Source organism: Lutjanus erythropterus, chromosome 1, assembly GCF_056507025.1.
Source record: "Lutjanus erythropterus isolate fLutEry1 chromosome 1, fLutEry1.hap2, whole genome shotgun sequence".
Classification (NCBI taxonomy): Eukaryota; Metazoa; Chordata; class Actinopteri; order Lutjaniformes; family Lutjanidae; genus Lutjanus; species Lutjanus erythropterus.
The window spans coordinates 13,919,583-13,936,296 of NC_139317.1; positions in this window are offsets into that span (position 1 = coordinate 13,919,583).

Here is a 16,714-nt window from a genome sequence, read left to right on the forward strand (position 1 = left end):
CAGGAGATACAGAAGTATTCACTGCTGCAACACCAACAGAGCAGCTACTTTACACCATAAATAAAAGTTTATTTTTATGACTTATGTTTTACTCAGGGGATATGGAGGGTCCCATGCCCCCGAAATCCGCCCCTGGTTTGGAGCACTGGCAATGTGAAAAGATGGACACATCTGTGGTCAATGGTCTGCTGTTTTGATTTGTCCTCAAACCTCTGTTACATTTTCTGTTTTGGTTTCCTCTTTAATTATTGATCCTTTCATGACGATGCAGACGAGCTGCAGGTCACTGTCTCATGTAACCTCTCATCCACGCTGGCAGGATGATGCAAATGGAAAGCTGCTAAAAGTAGCCACTCCATATAGGTGGCTTCTTCTCAGGAAAGATATTATGAAATAGACGGACCCATTTATAACCGGACCCCCAACAGTCTGTCTTTTCCTTTGCTTCTCCCCTCCTCTCGGACAAATCTTTTCCTCATTCATCTCTTATTGTCGTATGTTTCGTGCTTGTTTATTATCTGCTGTAACACAGCGACAGAGCCGTGTCACTTTGAGATTGCAGCTAACAAAACCCAGCACCTCCTTTCCCTGGACTGTTACCAGATTAATCAGACAGACCACATTCCTGTCACCCTTGACATGTCTCCTTGACTAAAGCCTCCTCCACCTCCTCTCCCATGAAACCCTCTCATTAGTTTCCCCAGGTCTCTCTTTCTTTTCTGTTTCACCGCGTTCCTGTCTGGATTTCTTTTGTGTCGACCTGTCTGACAGGCAGTCAGTAATTCTGCTTCGGCTTTATTTCTCGGAATATCTCGCCTTTCCCACTTCTTATGGTATGTGGGCTAAAGGTTCCCTGAAGCAGCCCTGTAGTAGAGTGGAGGAGCTGGGGGGCCACACAGCCGTGGGAGAGTGAGGATGAAAGTGTTTGCTGTATCAGCACATGTGGGAACATGTGCACTCACAGGAGAGAAATGAGTCTCACACATTTACTCGACATTTCACCGCCACTGTCACATGTAACGCTCTATGTCTTGTTTTATTGTTGGTCTGATAAAATTGAGAGTGTTAAAGGTCCAGTGTGTGATATTTACTGGCATTTATTGGCTGAATAATGCAGAAATGAAATGTAATATTCATGATAATGTTTTCATTAGAGTATAATCATTTGAAAATAAGAATTGTTGTGTTTGTTATCTTATAGAGAGCTGTTTATGTTCTAAGGGTGTGATTTCTTAAGTTTTTTGGCCCCCATAGTTTTTCTTACACACAGTGAAGCAACTTGTTTACAGTCTGTAAGCTCACTAGGGATGAGAGCAACACATCCTGGTACTTTGCTCCTCTATCATGCCCCCATCCCTGTTTGGGTGAAAACAATAACTCTAATTTGACTGGTGGTCAATAGAAATTCTGAGGTCTTTTCCAGTTTAAGACATAAAATTAATAAAAAGTGTCACAGTTTAGCTATTAGGAGCCCAAATCCCGCGACCAGTCAGGTGGGCAATTATGCTATGTCTTTGTGATCAACGAACGGCATCATTATACAGAAAAAAATAAAAAATCCTACATCCCCATGTTTCAGTAACAGAATTCCAGATGTGAATTGCAGCAATCCATTTGCTTCTCTTTTCTTTAACTTCGGGCAGTTTTGTAAAAAAACTCACTCTGATATCTTATTGAATCTTTTTGTACAGTCAATCACACTCTCTATCATTTTAGTTTGTTTTTTTCTTGTGGTTTTGTGCCATTCAAGCTGAAACGCTGCCACTCAGTTGTCTTTTTGCCACTCAGTGGGTGTAACCACAGTGACTCCACCTCCTGTAACCTCACATGCATACCCTCTACTGATGCCACTAATGCTGCATTTTAGACAACAACAGAGGCTGGAATTTCCGAGTTGAAATTTCTAACTTCCGACCTCAAGGTGTTCCAGGTGCCAAACGCGAAAAGTGAAGAAAAAACAATGCATGAGGTAACAGATGCCATTATACATTTCATTACATTTGCAATATATTAAGACTTCAATTTACATGCAGAACAGGTTTTATTTTATGATAGTATGTATTATTTTAGTTTTCAGTGTGTGCTGCCATTGTTGCGTGGTATCCTGAAGTCGGGTAGATGGATTTGCCTCAAGACTTTGAGAGGTGTATGATTGTATTTTTTCTAGTTGGAAATTTACGAGGTCAAGTTTGTCTGGAACGCAGCATGAATCCTACGCACTGGTCCTTTAAAACTCCACTGAAGATGAATGGTTGACCACATTAGAAGAGTGTAATATGTGTGAGGTGTGTAGCAGAATGAATTTCAGTCTTTTTGTCTCCACGCATCTACAAACATTCAGATAATAAAAACAATCCTATTTCCAGCTTTGTGACAGTGATTTTCAGATAATCCAGTGGGTCTTAAATGGTTTAAAGACATATCAGAATTTTCTAAATCCATAAAGGAACACTTAATCCTTGGGTTCATCCAAACTGTTTGGAGCAAATTTGAGACGGGGCTTTTAATGGACAACAATGATTTGCTTTGAGTCTCCCTTCCTCTGCTAATTCTGCCACTTTAAAATTAGTTTGTTCCTTTTTTGTGTGAAATTAATTCACTCAGCCATATTTCTTTGTGTAACTGACTTTGATTACTACTACTGTAAGAAACAACCATTATAGCATAATATTATTAAGTTATTTCTTTCTTATTACATTGCTAGTTGTGTAATTAATGTCATTCAAAGAAAGAAAAACAGATTATCATTATTTAATTTGCATATTGTATAAAAACAGAAATATATACTTTTGACAGAGCACAAGAAAATCTGTGTCTGCTGCATCTGTCTCCTTCAAAATGACTAAGAGTGTCTCTACCTCCCTTATACTTTGTGAGACTAGTTCTATCTTTTAAAACTGCATAGGTGGAATTGGGAGCTTTTGATTGGTGTCCCTCAGGTTCCCAAAACAGTGGTATTTAAAAAAAAAAAAAAAAACCTTCATGAAGAGATATGACAAAAAGTTTACCTCTGGGGTCTGTGGGAAGTGACAAGATTATGTTAGAAGGAAAAATGTCTGAGGGGAGGGAGTAACATATTTTTAAACTATCCAGACATTTGTTTATAAAACTCCAACAAAAATTTCTGTAAGCTTGAACAAGATCCAAACCACAAGATCCACTGACAACTAAGCCTCTGTTTCACTGATTTGGCGTGAACAGTTTTTGCACTGGAGGAAAAGAAATGGAGAGAAGATGAGGTGAAATCAGGCGATGAGAAAAACACATCGGTGCAGAAACAGTATGTGCTGTTTCTTTATCTGACGATGTGTTTGGCTCATTTTTACAGTTGCAGGCTCTGCGGTGGAGGATCTGAGAATGTAGTGACTTGCTCAAAGGCACTATAATAGTAGCTGCTGGCACTTTTGTTGTTTTGCTCCATCTGATCGATTGCATGAGACACCAGATACAGTGTTGCCCCAAAAACACAAGAATGGTTCCATTGAAATTGGTGAACCTCATGAGCAGAGGCAGCAACAACTGACAAAGACCCTCTTGTGGAAGTGAATCAAACTGACCATTCTTAGAAATTACTTTTATTTTAGCACAATAACCCAAAACACCCACACAGATATCAAATGTCCTGTTTATAAAGTTATCTAATCTCATAAAAAACACATTTTCCAAGGATGCAGGCAGTTCTGTCACCGAGGTGAAATGAGTGTTGTGTAATATCTGGAACAAGGATCAATCTTGGGATTAATCTAGGATGTACATTTTGTAATCAAGACACGCTCTGAAACTGGAAAATGTCTCCCATGTATGATGTTTCACATTTGATACAGTAGGCCAGTGGTTCTCAACCTCTTTGCGTCACGACCTCCTCATGACCTTCACAAAAAAATCTATATTGCAAAACATCAGGGTGACATTTCTAAAGTGTGGTGAGAGCTTGGGGGTCTGTTGGGAAATGATAGTGCGCCTTGCATTTCTCAGTGGATGGCTTATTGGCTGCTGTCAGACTTTCAGGTGACCCCCCTTGAGACAAAGTCTCCATTTCCTGTCCAGTCTCCTGCTGGCCCGAGCCTTGAGCTGGAACACTTTTTCTGAGGAGCCATCGCACTGTACTCCTGCAAACCTGCAAAAAAATCTGTGCAACACATAAAAAACATATTTATATAAGTTGACAGGTATTAATATTATCAAGATGACGGCTCTTGCCAGGTCGGTTCTGGTACTCAGCTTGGCAGGTGTAGGTGGGTCCAGGTTTGCAAAACTGAGCCTGTGCAGAACTGTGGCGTCCAATTAGGACTGTCACAAACACTCTAATCAAAAGCAAATTATATCACTGGTACAGGCGATGTAAAACCGTTCCCCTGTCTGAAATAAGACCCTTATTTCCCATCGAGTAGTTTGTTTTGTTTTCTATTATACGTCACAAAATTCAAATGATACTTTTTCTTGGGGTTTGCGTCTGCTCATTACAGGATGGTTTAAATGAGGTGGCTCTTACATATCTAGAGATGAGCTGCATTTTATATATTTTTGAGTGTTTGTTTCTCATGTTGAATGTCATAGAGGGCCTGACATCACTGATTGCTCCTTCCTGGCTCTCATTATTTGCTGCTTGACAAAACCCTGGCGGATTCGAGGGTGATTGCTTCTCTGATGTCCCCATGTTGAAAAAAACACTTCAAAGTGTCCTCATGGCTGCCCCTATGGTAGATAAAACATGATAAAAGTTTTTTTTTTCTGAATTTTACGCTGCTGCTTCACTGTATGCAGCTGGTGCCCTTTTTATTTTTTCCACCACGGCGACACAATGGGCCTCACATATGAACAGATTTGTTCTCAAGTCTGCTGTTGTTCTTCACCAATGACTGTATATTTCATTAGTTTTAAGACATTTGAAGACACGTATTTCAAATTATAATGCTGCTGTAAATTTACTCACAAAGCCATCATTAATTTAATAAAATGTGTATTATTACCTACTGTTAGGCGTATTGGTCGTACCTTCACGTGCAGTTTTATGCAGGTTGCTGTCCAGGGTTACATCCACCTTCACAATGCCTGACAGCATCATCACCTGTTGTGGCACTAGACTCTTCTATCATCTGTGAATGAAACTTCTCCTTGACCCCCTCGTTCTGTTGAGTCATCGAGTCCTGCCACAGCTAGACCTTTTTTTTTTTTTAAGCCACTTTCATATTGCACCATTTCTTCTTTATTTCAGTGACAGTGTAACCCTCAGGTGACACGACATTAACAGCACTCGTTTTTCCCATTTCCTGGTGTTAGCAGGTCCCTTAATTCTACTGTCGACGCTGTAAAAATTATAAAATTTCCTTTATGGACCACTGAAAGCAGGACTTTAATCTCCAAACTTCTAAAGTTCTTCTTTCTTTTTCCTCTTTGATGCCATTTTCATGAAACAGTTCCTGACATATGTGGCAGGAAGTGTAGCCTTATGTAGCTTTACAGGCAGGTCATTTACATTGTTACCTGTTGTTATGAGCGCTTGCTTAATCCGACATTGCATGTTCATACAAGCCCATCATATGAAAAAAGAGAAAGATAAGAAGACGATAATGTTTTTGCACAAGCTCCAGTATTTTGATTTTGTTTTTTTTCCTTCACAGTTATCTTGTGGCTCCATTGGGGGTCCCAGCCTCAGGTTGAGAACCACTGCAGGAGGGAATGGGTAATGGCCTGTGCAATGCAGAGAGACGGTAGGGGCCGGCTTTTTGCATGAAGGCTAATTTTAGAGGATATGACCATATGTTCATCAGTAATATTCCAAAAAGCCATCAAAGCACATGATAGTTAATGACATATTTAAGCTGTGCATATGAGGGTTTGCAAGCTTACTGGTCTGACATATTCCTCATATGATGGATGAATATGTAAAATAAGACTCAGTTATTTTTTTGTTTCACTATAGTTTAAAATGACATAACACAGCGGAAAATAAACACATGGATATTTGGACATATCGCTTGGAGAAATGAGCTGCTGTGCTGTCTGTTCTGATACTCTTACATTATATAACTGAACTCTGAGGCCATCAGTCCACCTTCAGGACATCACTATACGTTTATCTGCAGTGCGTTAAGGTCAGAGTGTGCACATAAATGTGTGTTTTCTGCGTCTGATTGCGTTTTGTTTGCTTGTAGTACACACTGTTCAGCCTGTCATGTATGCAGCCCACATCGATATGTGTGAGTAACATGTGGGAGATGTTCTGCCTGCTTGGCCGCACACACAAACCTGATGGGCAGAGAGGACGGCGAGGGCTTAGCGGCTGATGTTTTAGACCGCTGCTTCACACTCTGTGGCTCTGCTTCCTTATCAGTAAGTAAGGCACATTCACTGACTCGCTCCCAGCGTGTCTACCTGTAAAGCCCCAGGTCTCACAGCAGAAAGCAAATCAACACACGGGCCGGTCTGGAGGGAGGAGGCTTGTTTGTCTGCACGCACACAGAAGAAGAAGGAGAAGAAGCAAACAGCCAACCTGCTGCAGTCACCTCGGTCTCTTTTGTCTCCTGTACTGTTTCCTGTGTTTGGCCCTCAGGTGCTCATTAGCACTCCTGAGGAAGAGTTCCCATAACACACGAGACCCTGGTGGATCAACACGTTCATACATGTTGATACATTGCATGGTCTGTATTCTTATTACAGTTGAATACAGTATGTTTAAATTTTAGTACTGTATTTCTTGTTGTATTTTGTGTACATGCCTGTATGCATGTCGATGGGTAAAGCTTTGTACTCTCCAAGTCAAATTTCCTCATGGGGATACTAAAATACATATCCATATATCTATCTTATCAAGTAAAAAAAAGGGAAAAGACTGTATTATGAAGGCCTCAACATGTCTTTTCTTTCATTTAAATGCCAATATTATTTTCCTGTTTTCACTTACTAAAATATCAAACACAGATAGCTTGTAGAGGAGAAAACTTTAAACACATTTGTGGACTTTTGGTGAACTATATCTAAGGCAGAAATAACATATTACTGTGCTGGTAAGGTACTATAATTTGTCACAACTGCATGATGGAAATTTGCATTTCAATAGTTGAAAAATTCCCCAATAAAACACTGAGCAACACTGAAAAATAACTGAAGAAATTCTACTTCACGTGTAGTTGTATATTTTAGATTTATTTGAAAGTTTGATGACCTAAAGTGCAAACCATGCACCGGTGTTAACAGCTGCTGAGCCTTAAAAGAGATATTCCACATTTGTAGAATTTGTCATTGATCAGCAGTCTTACCTTTATCTAAAGCCATCCACAAAAAGCTACGCGAAAAGTGAAATGACTACCATCATTGCGCCTAACCTCCTTTGTTGTTCACTTCCATGTTATAGTGCGTTCCATTTATCTCAGAGGTTGGAAGTTGGAGCTGGGAGTGACGTCACATCCGAGTCGACCACATTCCAGTACAACAAGTCAGAAAAAAAACTTTTTTGTGCTTGATAACATTGTATTATATGGTATTTTGAACATTCAAACACCGCAGGTAGAAATTTGATCCTGGATAGACTGATTTAATGAGACACAAAAGACTGAACTGCTAATAAACAGTTTTCACTACTGTTGATGCATGGAGGAGCCATCTTGGTTTTTGAGGTCAGCGTTGGTGAGGTCCCTCCGACGCCACATCAGTTCATCTCAGTCTCTGTTTAGCTCAGATTTTGGGCTCCACCAACTCCTGGGGGGAAATATCTGGCTCTTTAGCTGGTAAATGCTTCATCATGTTCACCAGCTACTTGCTAACTTTGACCCATAAGTTGTTTGTTGCTGAGCAGATAATGTGCAGTGGGTTTTTAGAGCTTTTTGTGGGAAGAAAACTGCTTGATGCAGTCAAAAACAACTATGAGAGGAGTGAGAGTGAACCAAAAGAGTAAAGTTGCTTGCCAGAAAACAATAAACTGAAAGACACTAAAAAGCTCCCCAGAGCTGAGGGGAACCACAGTATTGTGTGATAATTCTCCATTGGTTCTTAACTACGAGCGACACAGACTCATATGATTCATTTTTTAAATAAAAGTACTGCTCAAAGCCACATTAATTCATGAAACTCTCATAAAAATAAGCAGTCTGTCAATGGTGGTGCTTTCTCTTCTACCACTTACTTATTATTTAAATTCATTATTATTGTTTTACAGCGATGGCCCTCTGTTGTTGTATATGCTATAACATATCTGCTGACATAAGGATACATAGTGCATAATCAAATTCTGCATATTTCTTACTGGGTAGAGCGTGAAATAAATAAATCTGTGGCCACAAAATTGGAAGGAAATGTTGCCATGACCTAAATTCTCTGCAAGATTGTGTCCTTTTCCTCGTTTCTCATATTGCTTTGCTCTGCCTTTGTGAAGAATAGATTTGTATCTTCATTTTTACACTGGCACTTTCCCATTTCTTTTCCGCATAAATTTATCCATTAAACCTGTCTCTAGGCCACAGACGCTCCCCTCTCTCTTGAATGGGATTATTGCGAGGTAATATTTGTTCTTCCACAGTCTGTGAGAACAGTACACACACAGAAGCAGAAGGCTTGCTAACAAAGCCTCAGGCCCTCGCCCAGAAAAAAGCTAAATAGAGAGTGCTTGTTCACCTTTCAAATTTGATATTAGACCCATATAAGAAAGTATAGCACAGTCATTTCCTTCTGTCATGAAAATTTGGATGAGACGTGTAGCTATTATCCTGAGATGTCAACAATCACAGAGACACTGGGGGAAGCAGAGTGAAGGAGGATCCTGAGAGAGACAGAGATTGCAATTAGCCTTAAAATGAAATACTGAATCTCAAGGCATCATTCAGTGCAATCTGCATGCTTATCTGAATGTTTGGCAAATAATCATCATTCTGGGCATGGAATTTCCCTGTCTGTCTGTCTGTTTGTGCTTTCTGCATTAAACTAAGCTGCCACTTCACATCAGACACTTCTGTTGCTCGGCTCTCCTCTGCAGTTTGGAAAGGAACACAGCCCACAGAGTTCAGCTGCTCATGCATGACTAAGACCAGTTATGCAATTAAACAACAACAGCCATTGATTTCACTCTTATCGGTCCTGATGCGCAAAAGTTAGTACATTGGATTGTGATTATCTAATCGGATCTGCTGCACCATATCCTGCACATATTTAGTTTATATCATAATAATAATTTGCAACAGCAAATTCATTTTTGAAGGAGATGTAATGTCTCCCAGATTATGTTTTTATCAACATAGTGAGAAAACCTGGATTTCCTGCTTTGTAATCTGAGATCTAAGTTTCTGATGTCACATTTTTGAGTTGCATGACTCCACTGTTGCAGTCAAGCCCACCTAAACTGATAGCAAGTCAAGACCAAGACTTAGAGAAGTTGACAACAAGACAAGCCCAAAACTCTGAGGAGCCAACATGAAGTCAATACCAAAGCTTTAAGGGAGTTGACACCAAGTCAATATCAAGACTTTGAAGAGTTGACTCCATTACAAAACCAAGACTTTGAGAAGTTGATACCAAGTCAAGACCAAAACTATGAAGAGTTGACACTGAGTCGAGATCAAGACTTAGAGGGGTTGATAACAAGTTGAAATCAAGACTTTGAGGAGCAAACATCAAGTCAAGGCCAAAACTTGGAGAGATTGACACCAAGTCAATGCCAAGACTTTGAGGAGTTGATACCAAGTCAATACCATGACTTAAAGCAATTGATAACTGATAACAAGTCAAGACCAAGACCAAAACAGGACAAGACTGAGTCAAAACTAAGTGCTGTCACATCTCTAGCTGTTTCAGTCAAGTTATGAAGTACGATGGTGTGTATTTGACAGCGCTGACATTAGCTAATGTTGATGTAACATAACTATATATACATTAGCTACGTAGCTTTATGTGGTCTGCCTCATCATGGTTTGCCAAAAAGCACAAACATAATTTAACCAGCTAGCTGCAGAATTTGCTATGTTTATTTCGTTTGGATTCTGTTTTGAGGATGAGTTATTTGTGGTTTAGGCAGCCAAATTTTATTACAGAAGATCTGACTCACATCTCCTCCCAGACAGCCACAGCTTCTTCTCCTGTCTCCCACATTCACTTTCCTGGAGTGCGTGTGAAGGCGGGTGGGGAGGGGTGGCAGCTGTTAGGAGTCACAGCCGGTTACTGTAACAAAAATTTCAAATTAGAAATAAATCAGGGTTTTGGTTGCTTTTTAAGGAGGACGTTTTACACACAATCACAGCTATGAAGTTAACGAATCAGACAATGCACATGCAGGCAATTTTGTGATAACCCCAAAACTGTGATCTTGATATAAAATCAAAAAAAAAAAAAAAAAGTCCAAGACTCCTAAAGCCCAAACATACCAAATTGACTTGAAAGACATTACTCACACCATGTTTTTAACCTAAATCTTCGCTGTGGATCCTTAGCTTAGAGCCATGTTCACGTGCACATGCACACTGTTTGAATTGGGTGTGTGTGGTGTGCGAACGGCATGTCAAGGCTTTAGTTTTACTAAGATACACTAGATGAGCAGTATGGATGCATTTCATCGGGGGCTTTTGGTTGTTTTTTTTCCATCTGAAAACTGGTCTCCATTCACGTCAATTGTTTGACAGATTCTGAAATGCCGTTTCCCTGTGAAACTCCAGCAGTGTTCTGCAAACTAACAAAACAAACCCAACCACCAATTAGCATGACTGTGAATAGGTAATGGCTGAATTTTCATTTTGGGTGAAGTATCCTTTTAAGAGTGTTCATTTGAAATGCAGTATACAGGGGGAGCGAGAACCAATCAGCTGCTCCTAAATGGACAGTCTGATGAATTTCTGACTGAAATCAGTCAATTCCCCCGAGGCAAGTGACCTATTTCTCACTACGCCTGCACAGTGTGGCACGACATGTCATGTGGAGAGAAAATATGGACAGTATAGAAAGGTGAAGTCACACCCCTTCCAGTGGACCACCATGGGACCGAACTTCTGAAAAAAATATGTACTGTGGTCAATGGTGAGAGGCAAATTATTATCTGATTCTGTTAAAACTGTGTCACAGATTACACATATGCTGTTTGTCAACTTTAAAGATAATTGTATATCTCAAGAAAGTCACAGTTTGTGATAGAGCTGTTGAAGTATCAGACTGTGAGGACAAATAATTAGAAAGACTACACATCCAAAAGTCACATAAGTGATGTCACGACTCTTGCCCTGCAAAAGCTAACGTTAGCCACTGAAGCCACAACACTGGACGAAACACTTCGGGTTGATAACATTACAAGGGGCAGCGCTGTTGGTGTTATGAATATTGTGTGAGATGAGAGACGTAGTTCAGTGAGCAGTTTTTACACAAAAAATAAGTAAACTACAACAAACTTTGAGACTTTCTTGACTTGTCAAATTATGTTTTAAATAAAGAGAACTCTTCATATTTTTTATGACGTTAGGTCCAATTGAGCACATTGGAAGGGGTGTCACTTCGTTTCTCTTTAACCTATCTAGCTTACCTCCAATTCTCTCTGCAGAACAGACGAGCCATACTGTCTGCATCTTCCTAGACACCTGTGAGTCCATATATCTTGCGAGCTGTTGTGGACTAGTTAAGTCTAGGGGTTTTAACCTGCTTATCTAATACTAACCTGCAGTGTGTGAAAGAGGGAAACTGGACTGGTTTTGAAGAACAGAGAAGCAGCTGAGAGGATGAATTTCTTACCGAGCTGCAGGCTAGCAGATAACAGGTTCCTTGGTCCAGGCCTGGCCAGCGCTGTCCCTTGCTCGGTGAACGGCAAGATCCATCTTGTTTCATCAGTTCGGTTTAGGTTGGTGCTGAATGGACACTGAAAGAAAAGAGCTGGTTTTCATGCAAAAGTTTTTGAGCTGGAACATGGTAAAGGTGTAATGTGTCATCGGCAGAGTTTTCCAAAAGCTGGCATCTCTGCAACACTCATTCAACACCCACACTACTCCACACCTGAGCCTTGTTTCATAATTCATAATTCATCTCAATAACACACAGCTTAATCACACCTCATTATTATTTTTCAATGAAAACCAGTCCAAAGAAAAAGAGTAACTATAGCTACCCTCTCACTCGCAACACGAGCAAACAAGCCTCAGAGCTTCAAATGAATCTTTATTGACAATTGTCAGTCACCAGAATGGTCTGAAAGGGCTGACGGGCCATTTTATTTTCTATTTTAGACATACAGGATTGGATATTGTACACCCACAAACTGTCACTTTTAGACCTTGGATATTTGCACAGATTAAACTTACAAGATACAGTGTGTTAATTAGTGAGTTTAAGAGATGGCAGTCAGATTTTGTTACCTTTGGACAGAGCCAGACTGTTGGCCCTAGTTTCCAGTCTTTATGCTAAGCTAAGCTGCTGGCTCTTGTTTTATATTGAATGGCTCAATCTTCTTATCTGACTCTTGAAAAAGATAAAAGAGTTCAAAAAGTCAAACTCTTGATCTAAACGCGGAGAAGAAGAGGCTAAATATTTGTAATCGCTCTCATCTAGATGAAGACATTCCTGAGCGTCTGAGGGCAGATTTAACAGAGGTGTAAGGAATCGGCCCTGGCTCGTTGCCTTGGCCTGTCTGTGGCACTGGAATTATCTGAGAGCACACGGTCATCCATTCATTACTACCTATAATTAGAACACATCCGAGCACCGCATGTCCACACACACCACACACACTCGTAGCAGTGTATTGATCCGTCTCATGGTTACTGGAGCATTTACAGTATGACATCACAGGGGGGTGTGTTCATTCAGACAGAGAGAGAAATGGATCAGCAGGATATAGAGGGGCTCCTCTGTCATTTACCCTTATGTAACCACCGAGGAATGATACAATCCCTCTATCCCAAATTCTGATGCGCTCTTAAACGGATTTTTGTGGGCAAACTCTGCACCACCCAATCTCCCAATCTAATCCTTCCTGATAGGAGTTCTGCAGGCTACAGAGAAGTGTTTGACAGATGCGAAGAAGAACCCTAATCCTGCTTAATTTTTATTTAAATTATGCAACATATTCCTCGGCAGAGCAGAGGAACGGACATGAGCTGAACTGCAGTGACCCATCCACCAAAAAACCCAGCTCCAACCTTTCATCCCACACAAGGGTGTACTGTGGAGCATGTAGTGCAGCTGGGAAAACAAGTGCACACACACACACACACAAGAGGCTCCACATTACCCAATGAACACACACCTCAGTGGGTCCGAGAGCTGCAGCACTCCTTGGTACAGGATTACATGTTATTGCAAAACAAACCTGAGTTCAGTGTCCCCTGATAGAGAAAGGATGCAGTGCAGTCGACCTGCAACAACAGCAATGTGTTTTTCCATTTCCCGTCCTATCACACCCTGCCATAGGAGTACAGGTTAATGATTGATAATTTACACAGGCCGATCAGTAGGCTGTCATAGATTGCTTGTCATCATGTGACTGACTGGAAAATCACATTTTATAAAGCCGTGTCATGTGGTCACTGGAGTGGAAGCCATATTGACTTTAAAACCCTGAAGGATTCATCTCAGATAAGGACCCTCAGCGTTTTTGTGGCAGGTGACCGGTGATGAGCCCAGAGGAGAGTAGATAGTAGGGATGCACCCAATTCGGGGAAAGCACAAATAACGTGATGGAAATAGACATTTCTTCTATCTGAAGTTGCTCATCACTGTTGAGAAAAAGTGAGCTCTGTGATTACATTGGCAAAGGTTGCATCTACCTCAATCAATCACTGATTTAATGCAACAAGATTCACATCAACTGAACTTAAGTTTCTGTTAACAATTCAAAACAGATTCTTTTGATTTATAACACATTTTGGTTGAACTTTATTTTGCAGAACACAATTTATGTCAAATTAGACAAAAACTAGAAATAATATATGTTCCTTATTAGACAGCATTAGACCCTTATTAGACTTTCTTAGAAGGTAATTTGGGACACATTACAACAGAACTGTACTATCTGCAGCCTCCCCATTTAACACCAATATGTGACCCAGATCTACCAGATAAAGGCCAAAATTATAGAGGTAAAGGAATATTTTGTTTGAAGGTGACTGCACACACGTACTGCCGATAACGTGATTTGATCACAGGACTGGCTCCTCTGCCAGCTGTACTGAACTGGCCAAAGAAGGTGTGTCTCAAGTAGCAGATAAATTATTTCACTTTAGTTTGCAGTGCAGTTCTGTCGTAATGCGTCCCTAATTACCCTCTAATAAAGTCTAAAAAGTGTACGATAAAGTGTCCAATACTGTCTGGGATGGCAGTAGCTCAGTTCGTGATCAGGACTGTGTTTGGCTAGACTGTGGCCAGTTTATAGTTCTGACTAAAGTACAAAGTGTGGATTGGTAGCATGGCATGAGAGGCTCCAGCTCACCTCCTGGGCCTGACCACAGTGCCAAAGTACCAAACCCCCAACTGTTCAGGGCGCCTGATTTCCCAACAGCCGCATCACTCCACCTCTCCTGATCATTGCATGTCCACGTGTATATTCAGGCCTAAATATGTGTGCAAAAAAATACACTGAAATGAAAAACATCTGAATTTCCCTTAGTATTAATAAAGTACTTCCTCTTCTTCTTCCTTTCCTTCTAGTTTTTGTCTAATTTAATACAAAGCTGAGCTTGTTACGTCTTATGAGTGCACTGTAAAATAAAGTACAACCGACATTTCTTCTTCAGTTTCTGTTTTTTTAATATAAAGGGGTGGTGGTGGGCTTCAGGCAATTCATAAATTTTAGTTTAGCTACAGTAAGAGTATGTGAAAATATATTTCATAATTAAATATATGCTAATGTTAAATCATTTTGGTGCTTTGTAGGCACAACAACTGCACTGTCAATGACTTTTATGTTAGAAAATACATATAATATATCTTGCAATAATAATTTAACATGATTTCCAGTAAAGTTTCCAGATTTCCAGGGTTCTGCAATCTTTACTCTTGGAAAAAAAAAAAGAAAAACGAGATAAAGTTTGGAGTTGCCACTATTAAATTCTCTATTAAATTCTGAATTTTCCTCTGAGACTTTTCTTTTTTTATTTGGTCAGTGTTTAGGCTATATTTTTTACAGTTGGAGAATTTAAAAATCATTTTAAGCATACAAAAATAATGAATGAAAATTAAAATGTAAAAAAAAAAACCATTAATATCTGTTGTACTTTATCTGTTTTTCATTTCCATGTAATATTTTTTTCAGAGCCACAGGTTGCCGACTCCTGTTCTATCCGAATACAGATACAGAGACTGATCATTTTGCTGGCTGAACAAGATAGAGATACAAACAATGACGTCTCTGTACACCTCTAGTAGACAGCCAATCCAAGCGGAGCGTTGTGAAACCCCTTTTTTCCAATAATTTGTATGCAGGAGTGGGCAGATCGCGGTGACAGCTTGGCTAGGTCAGGCCAAGACTGGCTCGACAGGCTCCCCATTAGAGCCGCCACTCAGCCGATAGAACTGAACATTCCTGTTCGAGTGCTGCATCGATCCGCAGTGACAGGCACACAGAGCCAATGCAGGGAGGCCAAGGAAGCAGGGCGGCGAGAGCAGCTGCAGCGCCATTCACCGACCGCTGCCACATTTAAAAGGCAGGCCTGACCCCATGCTGGTAATCTTAATACTGTTGGCTGGCTGTGCGCGACACCAGCCCCATTATTGCTGCACATCAATGCACCATCCACTCTGCAGTCCTCCTGAGTTTAGCTGATGGGTAGCTGAAAAGGGGATGGAGGCTGACACGCTGAGCAATTTGTGCGAGTTTCAGGTTCAGCTGCGATCAGTCTGTGATTAATGGAGCAGTGCTGCGACACACACACACACACACTCTGAGAGAAGAGGACAATCAATCCTATACGTACTGCTGCTGTGTGACCCGATGTGAGATAAGAGGCTCGATGCTGCGGCTGTTTGACTGGAGAGGACTGCTAAAAGTCACCGAATGGAAATGTGTCCCTGTGAAGAAAAGAGAGTAGAGATAAGAGGGATGTTATGTAATTGTGGAAAATTAATTCACAGGTCTCTTTAGTGGGAACGGTGTCACGACCTCGACACAAGCGCAGACAGATATACACAAAAAAAAAACACCAGTGTTTACGTGAAAACATACAAGTATTTCACTGACACAATACACATGTAGATAATTAACGGGCAAAACATCTGATACAGGACCAACAACATGCATAAAACCGAGTTATGAAATATGTTCAGACAGCAGAGTGCTGATAATGATGCCACATGATGTCCTTGATCTTATTTGAAACCCAAATATTATGAGAAATAAGACCTTGTAGTCAGTAAAAAGAGAGTACAGAGGTGCTGTGGTGATATGACCACACATCTAGATAGCAGATGTCATACACAGCATTTTAAACTTCAGCTCTCTTATATCAATTAATCTCTGTCCACCTGTCTCTTTGTCTATTGTCATGCTGTGGACGGTGTGTTCTCGGTGTAATTATCAGAGTTTTATGATCTCTTTCAGACATTGATCAGTGATCTTCCCATGGATTTGTTCCAACGCACTACTGTGGAAGAAAACAGAGCCGGCTACTAACTTTGACCTCGTTTTTTAATCTTTATGGTTTCATTGCCATAAAAAGGAATAAAAAAAAAGTTTCCAGTCAACCTCATCAAACTTTTTAGAGGTGACTTTCCGAGGACTGTAATATTTTTCTGTTGAAATGAACCTCGATTCAGATTTGTT